The sequence below is a fragment of the Leptodactylus fuscus genome, chromosome 10, assembly GCF_031893055.1.
Source record: "Leptodactylus fuscus isolate aLepFus1 chromosome 10, aLepFus1.hap2, whole genome shotgun sequence".
Lineage (NCBI taxonomy): Eukaryota > Metazoa > Chordata > Amphibia > Anura > Leptodactylidae > Leptodactylus > Leptodactylus fuscus.
In genome coordinates, this window is record NC_134274.1 from 33822064 (window position 1) to 33836095 (window position 14032).

The window sequence follows — 14032 nt, forward strand, 5'->3', positions numbered from 1 at the left end:
GACAGAAGACAGTGTCCATATTGTATTTTTACATTCTAATGAATGAAAATGTATACAGACTAAGACTGTGTCGATTACTTTGCCACGGTTAATGTCCATTACTGTCATCCATCAGTGGACATTAAACAACGGTAGGGTGAACTATTAGAGTTGCTATTATACATATAAGGGGGGGGGGGTTGTTTTTTTTATAACACATAAATGCTTTGGGTTTTTGATCAGTGTAGAAACAACATCACATGTGTTACTGTGAATAAAGACTGCATGTGTAATGACACCCTAAGGTCAGCTTCATACGGACAAATTTGGTTGTCATCTGTGGTTCCCAGACCAGGACTCGGACTCCTGCTTCTCTGCACCTTCACAGACCACAGTATCTGTTTGAAGCTGGTCTAAGGGTTACTAATATGTGAGGTGCCTGGAGTCAGTAATCAAATAACTCCACTATGGGGGTCCTTAACCCCTTCCCGACATTCGCCGTACTAGTACGGTGCTGCCGGGAAGGACTTCCCGCAAACTGCCATAATAATACAGCGGCTGCATGGTGCGCACACAGAACCCGTGTGCGCACCATGCCCTGCGAGTGTCAGCCATATTTTACGGCTGACAATGCCCTGTAACACCCGTGGTCGGAACCGGGTACCATCGTGGGTGTTAACCCCTTAGTTGCCAGCGGTCAAACATCGGTTTCGGGGGGTGCCGGTGTTGATAATGGGCAGCCCAGGGTTTGATCAGTGACCCCGGGTCTGCCCCATGCAGTCCCCTCCACGTACCTATTTGGCAGGATCAACCAGGTACGTGTCAGCCCCATGTGTCTACACAGGCTGACAGCTTCCTCTACACTGAAATACACGTTTAACACGTGTATTGCAGTGTACATCTAGTGAGCAGAGATCAGCAGATCACTGCTTCAATGCCCCATGGGGACAGAAAAAAAAAGTTATAAAAAAGTAAAAATAAAAAAGTTTAAATAAGTTTAAAATAAATTAGAATTAAATAAAGCCCCAAAAATCCCATTTTCCCATACAAAATGTTTTATTATGTAAAATAAAGAAAAATAGAAAAAACATTACATATTTGGTATCACCGCGTCCATAATAATCTGATCAATAAAATTAAAACATTATTTAACCCGAACAGCGAACATCATAATAAAAAAACGTAGAAAACCGCACAAAATAATGATTATTCACCACCTTTCCCTTACAAAATGTTCAATAAAAAGTAATTAAATGGTCAGATGAAAACCAATATGGTACCAATAAAAAGCAGAGGTCATCCTGCAAAAAATAAGCCCTCAACCAGCTCTGTCTACCAAAAAATAAAAATGTTATGCCTTTCAGAAAGATGGCGATGCAAAAATAATTGATTTTTTTTCCCTAAATTGAATTTTATTCTGCACAAATAGCAACGCATTAAAAAATAATATAAATGAGGTATTGCCGTAACAGGAACGACCCGCAGAATAAAGGTAACATGTTACTTACGCTGTACGCTGCACGGAAAAGAAAAATGCTAGAAAGCAATGCCAGAATTGATGTTTCCTTTTACCTCCCATCCAGAAAGAGTTAATAAATTGTAGTCAATAAGTTACAGGCACCCCAAAATGGTGGCATTGAAAAGCACATCTAATACCGCAAACACCAAGCCCTCATATGGCCACATTGCCAGAAAATAAAAATAAAAATCTAACTTGTACAATGTGAAGACAAAAACCCCAAAAATCGCCAAATCATTAGGACATAAGTGGCTGCGAGTAGAAGGAAATGTATAATCTGTGCGAGTGTTTTCAGGGGACACCCCATATTTAGAGATTATGAGAGAGAAGACACCAGCGCTGACCCCCCAGAATGCCCCTCCTCCCCATCCGTGTCATAGGAGCTAGTGGGAAAATAGAATGGGATTTGGTGTACCCAATTTACTCCGCACCGCTTACATATTCACTTCGGGGTTACTAATGCTCACTACATCACTTGATAAATTCTTTGAGGGGTGCGGTTTTCAAAATGGGGTCACTTTCTAGAGGTTTGCACTGTTTTGACACCACAAGGGCTTAGTATAAATGCGACATGGTTCCTGAAACTGATCTCAGCCAGATCTGCCCTCTAAAAGCTCCTTGACACGCCTTCCCTTCTACGTCTCACTGTGCATCCATATATTAGTTTACACCCACAAGTGTGGTACTATGGTAGTCAGGAGAACGTGCATAACAAATTTCTCCTTTAACCACTGGTGAATGTGCAAATTCTAGGGCTAAACGAAAATTAGTAAAATAAAATCAAATGTGTAAATCTCACCTCCAATTTGTCTTAATTCCTGTTAAGCACCTATAGGGTTAAAATACTAGGTATATGTTGTTTTGGCTTATTTAAGGGGTGCAGTTTTGAAAATGGGGTGATTTATGTGGAGGTTTAATACAAGGGTCTTTCAAAACCCCTTCATAACTGGATTGGTCCCTTAAAAAATGGGTTTTGGAAATTTCTTGAAAATTTTGAATATTGTTGTTTCACTTGAAAACCTTATAATGGCCGTAAAAAATAAAAGGGTGACTAAAGTTTGATGCTGACATAAAACAGAGATCTGGGACATGAGATTTAGGATATCATTTTGGCGGTCTGTATGCAATGCACATCATTTCAAACTTTATAAAATGCATATTTTTCCAAATTTCCACCAAATTTCCTATTTTTTCATAATTAAACACAAAACATATCAACCAAAATTTACCACTAACATGAAGTACAATGTGTTACGAAAAAACAATCTCAAAATCACTTTGGTAAGTTAAAGCGTTCCAAAGTTATTGCCACATAAAGTGACACATGGCAGTTTTGAAAAATCGAGTTTGGTCAAGAAGTCAAAAAGTGCCATCGGCGGGAAGGGGTTAAAGGGCTATTCTAGGGATATACTGTTGAGCTTCACTAATATTCAGGCAGAGACATTACATCCATACGTCACATGACCAGACTGCAGCTCAATCTATTTCCCATGAATGGGACTTTGCTGCAATACTAAGCATGGCCTCTATAGCGTGTATGGAGCTGTGCTTAGTAAGTATCCCGTTCTGTGTGAGACAGCTATATACTATCAGCTATATACTATCAGCTATATACTATCACTGAAAAGGACATCACCAGTATGAATCCTTGTAAGTATATGATACATGGAAAAGGAAAAGTCGCTATGCTGAGGAATATTTCTCCATCTTTTATTGTTGATTTACAAACAATTTTTGGAAATAATAAGACTCCTGTTATGTTTATTATATTATAATTATGTTGTCACTTTATTGTGAGGTTCAGGCTGGGTTCACACTTGCACCTGCTCTATGGTCGGGGTTTCTATATCCGAATCCGCAAAATGCAGAGACTTTTCTCTCTGCATTTTTCAGGCGGCAAACAAGCGGATCCCATTATAGCCTATGGGGTCCGCAAATAAACCACTTTTTAGGTTTCCCGAACACAGGTGTGAACCTAGTATCACAAACATAACTGAAGTTGGAGCCAAGCTACCATATGGGTCCATACAGAGAGTGGAAACTAGCCAGGTCACTGTGAAGCAGTTTAATAATATAAGAGTTCAGGACTGACCAATGGGGGGCAAAAGTGGTCCCTACAAATGATGGGAAACAGACGGCTCACATAGAGTTGGCTAAATACTGTCACTGATCAGGACCTGGTCCTTCTGGAGTAGGGGATATAGCCAATTCACTGTGAGCTGGCTAAATACTACTGCAGTTCAGGACCTGACCACTAGGGGGCAACAGGTCCTTACCAGTAATGGGAAAAAGTTCACACTGAGGTGAGTATGTACTATAACTAATAAGGGGCAGGTCCTTACCAAGTATAGTATTTAGTCACAACCTTATTGTAATTTATGACCCGTCTGCATTTTAGTGATTGGTCCATTTGAGTTTAGCGCTAAATCACGTATTTTGGGGCTCAATTCAAATTGAATCATAGCGGCCCTTCCGTATATACCCATACCGTATACAGGTTATTTTTAATTGGCAGTGTGGGGGGTCCTCGGGGGTTGGTTTAAATTTTCTGGTTATTTTCCCCTAATATTAACATTTATTTTGGTCTGGCTGCTCTTTGGGCTCCTGCTGGGTGGTATCCCGGGGAGTGGGCTATTATATGTGAGCCTTCAGTCACTTTATAAATGCTGCTGCTTATAAAATGTCCGCCCTTACCTCATGTAGCTATTTCATCTTCCATCTATTCCCTAAAATGGTGGGTGGTGTAAGACTGTGGAGATTACATGGAGCCTTATCTGGATGTTTTTCACAGCCTTCAGAAGAATATATTGTTGCCAAATGTAAAGCACCATGGAATTAATGGTGCTATATAAATAAATAAATAATAATAATATATTATATCTAGATCATATTCATACACACGTGGACAAAATTGTTGGTCCCCCTCTTTTAATGAAAGGAAACACCACAACGGTCACAGAAATAACTTAAATATGACAAAAGTAATAATATATAGAAATTCTATGAAAATGAGCAAATGAAAGTCAGACATTGCTTTTTAACCATACCTCAACAGAATTTAAAAAAAAATAAAACTCATGACACAGGCCTGGACAGAAAAGACGGTTCTCTTATCTTAATATTTTGTTGCACAACCTTTAGAGACAATCGCTGCAATCACACAATTCCTGTAACTGTCAATGAGACTTCTGCCCCTCTCAGCAGGTATTTTGGCCCTCATGAGTAAACTCATGTCTCGGGTTTGAAGGCTGCCTTTTCCAGACGGCATTTTCAGCTCCTTCCAAAGATGCTCAATAGGTTTTAGGGCAGGGCTCATAGAAGGCCACTTCAGAGTAGTCCAATGTTTTCCTCTTAGCCACTCTTGGGTATTTTTACATGTGTGTTTTGGGTCATTATCCTGTTGCAAGACCCATAACCTGCGACTGAGACCAAGATTTCTGACACTGAGCACCACATTTCTCTCCAGAATAGCTTGATATTCTTGAGATTTCATTGTACCCTGCACAGATTCAAGACACCCTGTGCCAGATGCAGCAAAGCAGCCCGGGATATAACGGAGCCTCCTCCATGTTTCACAGTAGGGACAGTGTTCTTTTCAAGATATGCTTCATTTTTCCATCTGTAAACATAGAGCTGAGGTACCTTCCCAAAAAGTTTGATTTTTGTCTCATCTGTCCAGAGGACATTCTACCAGAAGCTTTGTGGCTTGTCAACAAGTTTTATTTATTATTACATTTCTCAGATTCAAGTTATTTCTGTGACCATTGTAGTTTTTTCTCTCATTAAACGAGGGGTACTAACAGTTTTGTCCGCATGTATAGCTCTGAAAGCTGTTCATGGGGGCTTAGCACATGGTGGGGATACAGGTGGCTTAAGTTCCCCTTACTCTGTAGGATACACAGATTTGTATAGTTTTATATCCATGTATATATGGTTATATACTGACCACCATGTTGTAGGCTAACCTATGAGTCTCCACAACATGTAGATAAATGTATCAGACAAATACTGCACCAGATTATTGCATTTCCTCTTCTTCATGTGTAGTCGATGACTTAGGAGCATTTACAGTCTGTATCTGGATATGTATATGGATTACTATTATTATATGTTACTATGGCATCATATAATGCAGCAGCTCCCATCCCTGACTGACATAACCCATCACATAGTATATTAGGATTGGGACGTGTACACAATATCCTAGTGCCTCCAAGACAGTGTGTAACTGCTCGCGGTTTGGGATACACTAACAATCTGTTTTTGCCATTTCTTGACTGAACGTGCGTAACAGAATGTAATATAGCTATTTACTGATGTTTTCTTAATTCTTTAGCTTAAATATAATCCTACACTATAGCTAGTGTTGTGCATTATAATTTGCACTATTTACAATAAATATACAGTCCTATGAAAAAGTTTGGGCACCCCTATTAATCTTAATCATTTTTAGTTCTAAATATTTTGGTGTTTGCAGCAGCCATTTCAGTTTGATATATCTAATAACTGATGGACACAGTAATATTTCAGGATTGAAATGAGGTTTATTGTACTAACAGAAAATGCGCAATATGCATTAAACCAAAATTTGACCGGTGCAAAAGTATGGGCACCTCAACAGTAAAGTGACATTAATATTTAGTAGATCCTCCTTTTGCAAAGATAACAGCCTCTAGTCGCTTCCTGTAGCTTTTAATCAGTTCCTGGATCCTGGATAAAGGTATTTTGGACAAACAATTCAAGTTCAGTTAAGTTAGATGGTCGCCGAGCATGGACAGCCCGCTTCCAATCATCCCACAGATGTTCAATGATATTCAGGTCTGGGGACTGGGATGGCCATTCCAGAACATTGTAATTGTTCCTCTGTATGAATGCCTGAGGATTTGGAGCGGTGTTTTGGATCATTGTCTTGCTGAAATATCCATCCCCGGCGTAACTTCAACTTCGTCACTGATTCTTGAACATTATTCTCAAGAATCTGCTGATACTGAGTGGAATCCATGCGACCCTCAACTTTAACAAGATTCCCGATGCCGGCATTGGCCACACAGCCCCAAAGCATGATGGAACCTCCACCAAATTGTACAGTGGGTAGCATGTGTTTTTCTTGGAATGCTGTTTCTTTTTGGACGCCATGCATAACGCCTTTTTTTATAACCAAACAACTCAATTTTTGTTTCCAAAATGAAGCTGCCTTGTCCAAATGTGCTTTTTCATACCTCAGGCAACTCTATTTGTGGCGTACATGCAGAAACGGCTTCTTTCTCATCACTCTCCCATACAGCTTCTCCTTGTGCAAAGTGCGCTGTATAGTTGACCGATGCACAGTGACACCATCTGCAGCAAGATGATGCTGCAGCTCTTTGGAGGTGCTCTGTGGATTGTCCTTGACTGTTCTCACCATTCTTCTTCTCTGCCTTTCTGATATTTTTCTTGGCCTGCCACTTCTGGGCTTAACAAGAACTGTCCCTGTTGTCTTCCATTACCTTACTATGTTCCTCACAGTGGAAACTGACAGGTTAAATCTCTGAGACAACGTTTTGTATCCTTCCCCTGAACAACTATGTTGAACAATCTTTGTTTTCAGATCATTTGAGAGCGGGCTGTCCATGTTCGGCGACCATCAAACTTAACTGAACTTGAATTGTTTTGTAAAAAGAAATGGTCCAAAATACCTTCATCCAGGATCCAGGAACTGATTAAAAGCTACAGGAAGCGACTAGAGGCTGTTATCTTTGCAAAAGGAGGATGTACTAAATATTAATGTCACTTTTCTGTTGAGGTGCCCATATTTTTGCACCGGTCAAATTTTGGTTTAATGCATATTGCGCATTTTCTGTTAGTACAATAAACCTCATTTCAATCCTGAAATATTACTGTGTCCATCAGTTATTAGATATATCAAACTGAAATGGCTGTTGCAAACACCAAAATATTTAGAACTAAAAATGATTAAGATTAATAGGGGTGCCCAAACTTTTTCATAGGACTGTATATTTTACTTTATTTTATTTTTATTTTTTATTTTTTTTGGGGGGTCCTGGAAGTTACTTATAATTTGGCCAGTAATGGGCAACCATCTCAGGTGTAACCCAGTTCAGGGGTAACCATCGGGGTATGGCTCCCTGGTATTGAGGGGTGACCATCGGAGGTATGGCCATGTATCATTTTCTTTCCACTTCACAAATATCTACTACTTTGTGTTGGTCTATCACTTAAAACCTCAGTAAAATACATTTAAGATTGTGGTTGTAAGGTGACAAAATGTGAAACAGTTCAAGGGGTATCAATACTTTTTCAAGCCGCTGTATCTTTTTGCTAGAACCTTAAAGGGGATTCTTTATGTCGTAAATGAATTAGTGCATGATTCTCCATAACACTTACAAGGAGGTCTGCACTGTTGCTGAATTAGGGTAGAACTACAGAAGATACAAAAGTTGCACCCAGGCCCTTGAGTCTCATGGCCCATATGAGCATTTGCAGTGGTGATTAATAAAGCTTCAGGGAACTAATTGAAAATATTTACTTTATCTCTTTGAAAATTCTAGAACTAATTAGTGGAGATTTTTGTTGAACATAATAATCTTTTTATATCATATCAGATAATTGACTATGTAAGGTCTGTCCATTTTAAGTCAGGTCACATGACCAAACTGCTCTATGAACACCTATCGTGATGTCATCATAGAACCTGCAGCAGAGTCTATAGTGATGTCACTGGGGTATATAATAATCCATTCCATTCCCCTCCCTGCATGAGCAATGTGGAGATAAAAGTCCTGCAAGCATCATTTATCTCTCAGCATTTTTCGTGCAGAAACCACATGTCTTTTAGTCTATGGGGTCCATGGGTTTCATGAGGTAACCGCTTTTTTATCCGAAATTAATTTTCCTTTCGAGGGGTCCCCAAGCGGATTCTCGAACGGAAACCGATGCGCAGATGTGAATCAGATCTAAGATGTCAACAGGGGTCAGCTATATGGTATGCAGAGGAAGACGTCTTACCCAGACCCTGGTGGTTTGAGGGCACAAACTTCTCTGACACATAGTTAGACACTGGACTTATAAAAGGCACATGGTAGGTGGGGAATATGTTAGGTGGGGGTAATAAGACATAATCCCCGACATCTCATGAATAACGCTGACAATTCACCAAGTGCTGGAGACATCTATGAAGCCTGAAGATTACAGTGAATAAAACAAAGGTCTTTATGTAAATCCTCATCCATAGGGTGAAGTTCTATTAAAGGGACATCATCGCCATCCGCGAGTCAGTGTCCTGGATTTACTGAATTCATTTTTTCATTTTTATATTATTTTATTTGTTTTGCTAAAGATTTTCCTTCTAAAGATCTACTTTACTACATTATCCTCTTAGTGTGTAGTAGTTTTCATAAAGGACTTCCATTCTTGTGCTCGGTGGGGATCCCAGGATTTGGTTCCCTAAAAATCAGCAAGGTTTTTATCCATGTAGTCTGTACAGGTGGATCACAAGGTTTGAGAATGTTTCACTTTTACACAACCAAAAACTCCACCAACTTACTGGGAAACATTTGGTTTTGCTTCACCGCTCACTAACAGGGAGTCAGATCACAACCACTACATGTAACAGCAGCTCAAGACTGGAGGTGCAGTCAATATAAGGCTAAGGTATCGGAGTCTCCAAGAACCTGACATTTATCCCCAGCATTCAAGAAGTATATCATCAGGAGTGACAGAATCTTGTGGTTTACCCTGTATAATATGTGCAGGCAAATAAAAAGTATTAGCACCAAGTGTGATACCAAGCGGCAGATGCTGAAACCGAACACCACACATACACACACAAAAACATCTCCTACCCTTCCTTTGGGCTATCCCATTACCATTTATGACGCCCACAATGGAAGGACCACAGGGTTATTTGAGGGTGGTTTTTCCTTTACATATTTCCTTGGGTGTTTGGGTTCACTTGGAAGTTTGGGAAATCTGGAACTTTTTTTCATATATATTTTTTTTCCATAAAAGCGGATTCATATAAAGTAATCTTAAAATGTAGTTTGCAAGGAAATGGAAATGTTCTACTTGTTTCTCTTGTATGGCAAGGTTCCTTGTGACATATAAACAATGACCTTAACATGGAAAGATGTTCTAGCCTTGTTCAGATTGGCACGCCTGAAGTCCAATGTTTAATAAAATCTAAAAGAAACCAAAAAACCTCTAAAGGTCAAATGAAAGCAAAACACAAAAAAATGGCCTGGGTACCTAATACTAAGATAAATAAAACTCAACTTTTATTGTGATACTTTAAAACCTAGACATATACCCAGAACTCATTAGGTTGGGCCATACCCCAATGAGAAACACCACACTACCCAGCAACAATGTCTAGATTGGGACAAGATGAAACGTTCATAAGTTTTGCCCAATGTTACATGTGATAGTTGGTGCTAGCAGGGCCACAATTAGATGAATATGCAGAATAGTTCAGATATCCATGTTATGGATCCATCATATTATGCCCTGGCCTGCTGCCACACATGTTGCCACATCGCTCCCTGAACACTACAGGAGAAGAGTCTTCTACAGAGCAGCAAGAGAGCGAGGGGAGTATCAATGTGTTTATTATGTTAAACTTTGGGGACAGATAGAGGGGGAATATTAAACTGGAGGCAGGTGAAGGGGGGACATTAAACTTGTGGCAGATGAAGGAGGGCAGTAAATTGGGGACAGATGAAGGTGTCATTAAAATGTGGACAAATGGCGGAGATGAAGAGAAATGTTCAACACTGGGGGTCGCTGGAGGGGAATATTAAACTGAAGGCAAGTTGGAAGGGGACATTAAACCATGGGAGTAGCTGGAAAGGTGATATGTCTGTCTCTAGTTGCCCCTAATTTAATGTCACCCTCCAGCTACGCCCACAGTGTAATGTCCCTATTCAATTACCCTCACGGTTTAATGTCCCCCTCTAAATTCCTCCAGTTTAAACTTCATACTGTGGGGGAATTGGAGGGGAACATTATAATGTGGAAGCATGTAATATTAGGGTTTGTAAATCGCAGCGTGTCCGCAGTGCAGTAGTAAGAGCTCCAAAGTTCTTAATGGTTAAATACTGTATTAGCACATGTTCTAAAGATCAATTAACAGCATCAGTGACTGTTACATAATAGGAATACGCTAGAAATCAGACACTTAGAAACACTAAGGTGCATGCACCAAATATTGATATCACTGAAATTTCTCTTTTGTTCATTCACTTAATTTTGTTAATTGCCAAAAATACTATTAACACTTTTTTCCACACATCTCTAAAACTTTTGCACAGTACTGTAGCTATTCATCCAAGCTGTGAATGCTGCAATGGAATTAAAGCAAGCCTCATGTATAAACCTGTGGTTACTTATATACTTGTCATATCATCTTCCTATTAGAGAGCACTGGTGCAGGCCATAGGAGGGTCCCTGATCAGACGGGCTCCCCAGATTATATCAAGACCATGTTATATGCCATTAAATATATATAAAAATACTCCATGTACAAATCAACTCCATAGGAAACACAAAAAATCTGAGCATAGATCGGATCCCAGTTGGGTCTGTTGGTCATATTCTACAAGTCAGTTTGTATGACCAACATTATAGTCTTGCATTTGTTTTGTTATATTGTCTTTGGTGCATATCAATGAAGAGAATATGAATGTCATACCAGGAAAACAGTGAAAATATGAATATCCTCAAGGTAAGTAGGTTAGAGCCTAGACAGTCTTTAGATTTAAATAGAAAAATAGCTTATTCATGTTTTGGTCGTTTTTATGAATCTCATTAAAAATTACATTTTATTATTCATCGGAGAGTTGCCGAACTACCTATTTTTTTCTCTAGGTCTTTAGATTTGTCCATTTGTAGCTAGAAAGGAAGGTCCAAGACAAAAGATGGCAATATAGACTCCTCTGTACCTTTCTGGAGCCAAATTTCTCTTTTGAATCATGAGGATGAAACTCCAGCGACATCAGGGTTCTTTTTGGAATATGAGTATTTAACAATCTACAAATCTGCTTGGGCTCCAGTACATTCCCAAATGTTCTACTTCCAGGAGCCATCCAACCATGTTCTCATAGAGCTGCACAGCACTGCACTCCTCAACAGCTAAGGAACAGATAGTGAAAAATAAAAAATATTATACAAACTAATACAGTAAATATAGGAAAGGAAAAAGAAAGAAAGAAAGAGAGAGGGAGAAAGAAAGAAAGAAAGAAAGAAAGAAAGAAAGAAAGAAAGAAAGAAAGAAAGAAAGAAAGAAAGAAAGAGAAAGAAAGAAAGAAAGAAAGAAAGAAAGAAAGAAAGAAAGAAAGAAAGAAAGAAAGAAAGAAAGAAAGAAAGAGAAAGAAAGAAAGTTCCTGTCGTGCCTATCCAATATCAGCTATTTATATGTATATAATCTGTGATGGTGAATGGTGAGTGAAGAGGTGTCATAAATGAAGGGAATAAATATAGTTTAAAAAACATATTAAAGTGATCATAAAGAAGTGAACAATATAAAATGAGATAAAAAGTCAGAACACTTACCCATCTGTGCTCACATAAATATCTGAAGTGTGGATCCTCCAGCTCATTTGCTTTCTACCATGCCGACAATGACATCTAAGTCAGGACAGAAAGCCTGTAAATAGACATTTCTTGTTCAAAGGGTTTGTCAGTCCCAAATGCAATTCATCAGTATCTGATCTGTAGGGATCCGACACCCGGACCCCACATGGATCATCTATTCCAGTAGGCAATGAACTCTGGCTCCAAAAGCAATTGCAGGAGACGGGAAGCAGAAGCAGTTTGCTCCTAGTCAAGAAATAGGAACAGGGCTGCAGTTCCCCAGCACCACCACTATACAGTAGACAGGGCTGCTGCTCCAATCCTATATCTTGAGTAACACTCCCACAGATCAGATACTAATCTCCAATCCCATGGACACATCATCAATATGCAGGGAAACCTCCTTAATGTCATGAGGTGCAACAGTCCCAGATTAAAAATTTATTCAGATTAAGGGGGTATTCCCATAACCCTTGTTCACCAACCTGCAGGCTGTCTGCTCTGTTCACTTTCTGGTTTTCTCGGCACATTGATGGGCGGGGTTTCGCTTGCTCTGCTACCTGCTATGTTTGCAGTCAGTAATGAGGGATTGGTCGTAAATGCATTACCACAGTATGAAGCTGATGTAGAAGCTGATGCGGCAGAGCTGGATTTGAGTCAGCTTGCATTACATACAGAGGTAACGGACTCCTTATCTCAGCCCTTATCAGCCAAATTCAATTAAACCAGAATCAGAAATGCTGGAGCTCTCACGTCCCCCCTCCCCTATCTGAGGAGCTCCGTTACTTGTCACATATAAACAGCTCAGAGCTGCTGCTGAGCACTCAGCCCATCCCTCCCCCCCTGAGAGCAGGCAGCTACATCACTTGGGAACTGAGCAGATAAGCCTCGTGGCCATAGAAACTGAGTGTAAACAATGAAGTGAATAAATTAAGATAGCGGTCAAACAAAGCAGTTTTGATAAAGCAATGTATTTAGGAAATGTCTTAAATCCACATAAACTAGCAGTATAGATAGGATGCTTCATGGGACAACCCCTTTAAGCCCTAAGCAGTGATAATTATGATCCCCTCCTCGAGTGTTGGCATCTATATTTTCAAAATCCCTCACCCGAGTACCCCAGTCTTACCTTCATGATGGTGGTGACCGTGTGCAGTTATGGAGGTGAGTGACAGCTCCTGCTTCTTCATCTATCATCTGTGCAAATTGTAGAGACTTGTTCTTGTCTTATTTTCTAAAGTTCCTGGGATGTCTATTCCACATATATCTTATGACATTGGTACACTATGCCATGGGGTTGTTGAGTTACATTTACATTACATTACATAATTTACATTATAAAATTCATGTACAGAACAGAGAAATAACAGACATTAAGCAATTTTTAGATTTTCATTTCATTAGATTAGTTTTCATTTACTAATAATATAATCTGTTAACACAAGTAATTTAAGATATATCCAGGCAAAGCAGGTTATTATTGGGCAAGATCTGTAAAAAAAAAACAACTGAACATACTGAATTTTTATGGATCAATTAAAAAAACATTTTATGTGGATAGGCCCATGATAAAACTATTACCACACCCGGGACCCACCCAGATCAGCTGCTCTTCGACAGCGCAGCTTCCAGTAATGTTTGTATGCTGGGAGCTTTAGATGTTGTAGCTGTTCCATAAACTTCAATGGGGAAGCGAAACAGTGACTAAAACTGCTGGTACATTACCTGGAGCTGCTGATCTGTGGGAGTCTTGGATCAGAAACATTTTAGGTTTTTTTTTTATATGTGCAGTTTTGAGGACTGTAATATTTTTATCATGTGTTTTTAAACTAATTTCTGCGTCTTTTTTCGGTGACACGTTGGCCTTTATTTTTATGTTGTTTTTATTTTTGCATTTGTTTTAATTTTTTTTTTATATCCGGGAAAATTATAACAACATCGGAGGGAAATCGTGTCTGGTTTTCACTT